The following is a 5,053-nucleotide window of genomic DNA, read 5'->3' on the forward strand; positions in this document are numbered from 1 at the left end:
GCATTCATTCCCTGTATCTTCGAGACGTAAATGTTCTACCTGTTCTTCTCTAGGAACTGAGGGCCATCTCTTTGAAACAGAAACTTCCGAGAGATAATTCTTATCAGAGGAAAAAGAAAAAAGAAAAGAAAAGAAAAAAAAGGGGAAATCCTATTTGGAAACTAATCAAATGAAAAAATGGAAAATCTTAACACTCTCCACAAATATTAATAAAAAGTTTGTGCCATCTGAGCTGGTAAACTTAACTTATGCATCTGCCAGAAACACAATTTGGATCCAACCACTCTTTTCTAAACTTGTGGGTTTGTATTATTATACTATTACCAAAAAGCTGGCTTCGCCCCCTGGTGGGTGTCAGCCAAATTGCACAACCAAGTCAAAGATCAGGAGAAGGAAGGTTGTATTACTTGCAGCAAGTAAGGAGTGGACCGGGGATCTTTCCCACAGCAGTGTCTCCCTGCACAGCAACATGGGGGAAGTTTTAAGCTAAGTGTACATACATTCTCATGAGGGGGTTTGAGCAGAGGAGAATTCAGTATAGAATTAGGGCAAAGTTCGACAGAGTCCAAGCTCTAGTTGATTGAATTCAGAAAGGGTCAACGTCATCATTCCTTAGGTTCCGCCTGATCTGGTGGTTGAGTGCCCAAGGGCGTCCAAATTCTGTGAAACAGCTCGAAAATGTTCTTCAGGTTAACCTTTACCATTGTGGAACTGGGAGTCTTTACAACTGATTTATTATCTTTGTTATTGTTACTTCTCTTGCCTGATAACAGTCATCTGTTCCTGAATTATTTTGTTCTTTTAAGATCATTAATTACCGAGACCTGTTCAAGAACAAGCATTGCGGCCAGGCTTAGATCACAGCATAGCTTAGGCCAAAAAATAGCTTTTCTTATGTCAAGAAACCCATGTCTGGTTCTCTTTCTCCAGGGACCCCTACCCTATCTGCTTCTTGGTAAAATTTTAGAACCATAAGTTCTCTGTTTTTGCCTCTCTGTATGTTTATGTATGTCTATGTATGTATCAGTGTGTGATAGTTTTCTACTTCCAATGGTATTGACAAAGTTAGTTTTTAAAGTATTCTATTTATTTGGCTTAAAGGCAAAGCATCTCTATACATCACGTATACTCTCAGAAATATAGAAACTAATCCAAATGCTTTTCAGAATTAAAGACCATTCCTACACCTGAGTTAGTCTAATGTGGAAGAAAATCTCTCAATAGTAATTTCATGTCCTTTATGCTGTAACAGATGTGTAGATGGAGTACTATGGCAACACAGAAGATGAAAATGTCTTCTTGGCGAAATCCAGAGAAAGTGAACTGCAGAGGTGATATTTGAGAAAAACCTTAATATACAACTAGAACATTTCCAGAAAGTTAAGTGGTAATGGGCATTTGAGGCACAAGACAGATTTTATAAAAGCCTAATGCCACAAAACAGCCAAGAATGTTTCAGAAACCATTTGAAATTTTATGTAACAAGTTTTTATGATAGATGATGGGATTAGAGAATGGGAGAGTAGAGTTGAAGGAGAGATGAGGTTGAGAGCTTAAATATTCAGGATTCAGTGTTGCAAGTAAAATAAACTAAAATTAGTTTAAGCAAAAGGGAGAATGGACAAAGGGGTAGGGGTTTATTACAAGGACACGAGACTATCTCATAGAACCCAAGGGTAGGAATGACACTGGGTGTCAAGAAACCCTGGAATCAAGATCAAGGTCAGGAATTAAGGGAGTACTCCATTTCTAATACTATCTCTGCTCCTCTCTGGACACGTGCTTTATTATACTTTCTAGTTAATCCCAGGTCTCTGTGAATGTATCCATGTGGTAGGCAGAAGCTGACCGGTCACATATGTAACACTTCCAGCCACTTCAAACTACAATTCAATACCTCAGCAAAGAATACCATCTGCTAAATGGAATCAGGTATCTTTTCTTCATTCAACTAACTGTACCCAGAGGCATGAGGGTTTCAAGGTAGATGTCCACTACAAGAATAGATTAGTATAAGGTCCTGGGAAAATGTGCATATCCTGATGAAAACAGTTCAACTTTATTTTGAAGGGTAAAAAAGAGTAAAGGCAAAGATTTTCAAGCAAGAGTCAGATATGATCGCATTTATTTTTTAGGAGGACCCTAGTGGTGGTTGGATATGACTAAAAGAGAGAACAGCAACCAGGTTTACCTTGTTTACTATTATATCTGCTGCACCTGGCATAGTTCCTGATGCATAGGAGACTCAATAAATATTTCCTTGGTAAATGGATAAAGAATGCCTTAGGCTTTTATCCTGAACAACAATGGAGAATGGTGTCATTTATTCAGATAGGGCAGATAGGGAAGCTGGGTGGAGGTGGGGGTGAGGCTGGAAAGTGGACAGTAAATGTGTTGGGGGTGGTAGTGAAGTGACTTTTATGTATCAACTTGACTGGATTAAAGGATGCCCAGAGAGCTGGTAGAACATTATTTCTGGGTGTATCTGTGAGGGTGTCTCTGGAAGAGATTAGCATCTGATTCAGTAAACTGAGTAAAGAAGATTCGCCCTTACCAACGTGATTGGGGTCCTAACAGGACAAACAGGTGAAGGAAAGATGAGTTTCCTCTCTCTCTTCTTCAGCTGGGTCGTTCATCTTTTCCTGAACTCAGACATCAGAGGAAGTGGTTCTTGGGCCTTCAGACTTGAAGACTTATACGAGAGACACACCCCTACCACGCCACTTCTCGGGCCTTCGGTTGAGGACTGAATTATACCATCAGCTCTCCTAGCTCTCCAGCTTTCAGGCAGCAGACTGTGGGACTTCTTGGCCTCCATAACCATGTGAGTCAATTCCTATAATAAATCTTCTCTTTTGTATATCTCTATATAGCCTATCAGTTCTGTTTCTCTGTAGAACCCTGACTAATACTGGTGGGCCTGATAGACTCTCAGATGGAGATTTCAATTAAGCAATTGGATGTTTAATTCTGGATCCCAGGAGTGAAGTTTTGGCTGGCAAAAAACGTGAAAAAATGGAGGATTCTATCAAGATCAGTGATATTAGTGATACTGACTTCTGTGACAAATCTATAGGATTAAAAAAAATAAGAAGTTTATTTTTCACATGTATAAAATCCAGTGAGCATTCTTGATTGCTGGTTACTCCTCCAAGTAATGATTCAGAAATGGTTGCTCTTTCCATCTTGAGGCAATACCACCCCCTAGAGCCTCTGATATCTCTCCTAGGTCTTGTGTATTCAGCCAAATGATTGAAGCGAAGAGAGAGGATTATGTAGGAAGTGTTGAAAGGCTAGGCTTGGCAGTGGTATATATCACTTCCTCCTATATTTTATTAACTCTTACACAGTAATGTGGACCTACCTAACTTCAAGGGAGACTGAGAACTTCTGGCCTAGCTGTATGCCTAGGAAACAGGAAATGTGTTTGGTGAGCAGTTTCTACCAGAGCATGGATCATACTTAGAGTTTGAAATCACCTCAAGAGATGCTATAGAAAGAAGAGAGCACAGGGCCAAAGGCAGAGCCTTGAGACAGTCCAACATTTAAAGGGCTGGTAAAGGTGGATCTGGTAAAGGAGACTGAGAAGGAATGCCAGTTTGAGAGAAGTGATGTCATCTGGTCTGGAAGAGAAAGTGTTAATTGGGGAACTAGCATTTCACTTTACTAAACTCTTTGAGGATCTGTATTGTAACATTTAAAATATTGTTTTGAATATCCTTAAGGGTAGGTTTATACAGAAAAAAAACTATTCAGAATTTTATTTTAATTTTTATAATCTATATTTGGTTGATTGAAGTTTGAAATTTAAAAAAGAACTTGTTCTTTCTTAACTTTAGTTTCAGTAAATATATCTTATTCAATTAATAAATCAAGTAAATTTAACAATAACCCTGGAACCTTTCATAATTTTAGTCTTACTTTACACAGTTAAATACTGTCAAACATTTTAAACAGCATTTATACATTTAATGTATTCTGTTAATTTTGAAGCAATTCAATCACCTGACAAACCTTATCAAGTACTTAAAATTAATTCTTATAAGTCTAAAAATATTTAATTTATAATTATGGGGAATATTAACTTCTTTTACATATTTCAGTAAAACTGCATATAAATATAGTAAGTAATTTCAATTTAAAACCCAAAAGATTAACTGAATTACTCAATTATATAGCTTTTATTAGAATCAAGTCTAATCGAATAGGCTAAATTCTCTTAAATATCACACAGCACAGTTTTGAAAAAATAATTAATGGAATAATAAATAATTAACTTGATTACCTAAACATTTCTATGTTTAAATCTAAATATTCTAGAGGTAAAAATATGCTTTCTCACAAAGGAAGTATTGGTGCCACCGCAAAGAGTCTTCAAGGATACTCTCTTACATGTTTGGCATATTTACCTGAGATACTGACCAGAGATACTATGCCTGTGATGCCCTATTTGTAGTCACTATATCAATTCACTTAATAGTCTTGTAGGTCTAATAACCAACAGAGATTACATGCTTGGGTTTAGATTTGACTTAATTTTTCTTCTCACAAGACTCTGCAACCTCACTCAGGTGGTTACATCACTGGGTTTAATTTTCTTTTGGTTCTTATGTTATTTCAAATTCTTCCTACATAGGTCTAAAGAACTCTGATCTTAATGGAAACCTACACTTTGGTCAGGTTTTTCCCATTTGGTAGAAACAGATTTCCGTATGGGTGTAGATAACTCATGGCTATACAGTGCCAAGGTGGAGTCCATCTCACTAATAAAAGAGAGAGAGGGAGAGAGGGAGACAGAGACAGACAGACAGACAGACAGACAGACAGAGACAGGGAGAGGGAGAGAAATAGAGAGAGAAAATGAGGAGCAAAGAGAATTGACCACTGTCTTGGTAACTTTGCGAAGAGCCTTTTCTGTGGAGTTGGTAGAGACTATAAAAGGGGTAAAACTGAACAATTTACCTATAATTGTGTATGTGAGCACCTGAGGTAGATTTAAAATCAAATATGTCTGATTTCAAAGCCATGACTTTGAAAATATGTACTTTGGCAT

General features: G+C 37.4%; 1 long non-coding RNA gene across 1 annotated transcript; it reads left to right on the forward strand.

The window, feature by feature from the left end:
- Positions 1–1,293: 1,293 nt before the first annotated feature.
- LOC307181312 lies at positions 1,294–3,215 on the forward strand. The gene is made up of 3 exons (XR_013826412.1): positions 1,294–1,331; positions 1,874–1,932; positions 2,624–3,215. It is a non-coding gene; the product is annotated as an uncharacterized lncRNA (long non-coding RNA).
- The last annotated feature ends 1,838 nt before the right edge of the window (positions 3,216–5,053 follow it).

This window comes from Stenella coeruleoalba, assembly GCF_951394435.1.
Source record: "Stenella coeruleoalba genome assembly, contig: scaffold_603, whole genome shotgun sequence".
NCBI lineage: Eukaryota > Metazoa > Chordata > Mammalia > Artiodactyla > Delphinidae > Stenella > Stenella coeruleoalba.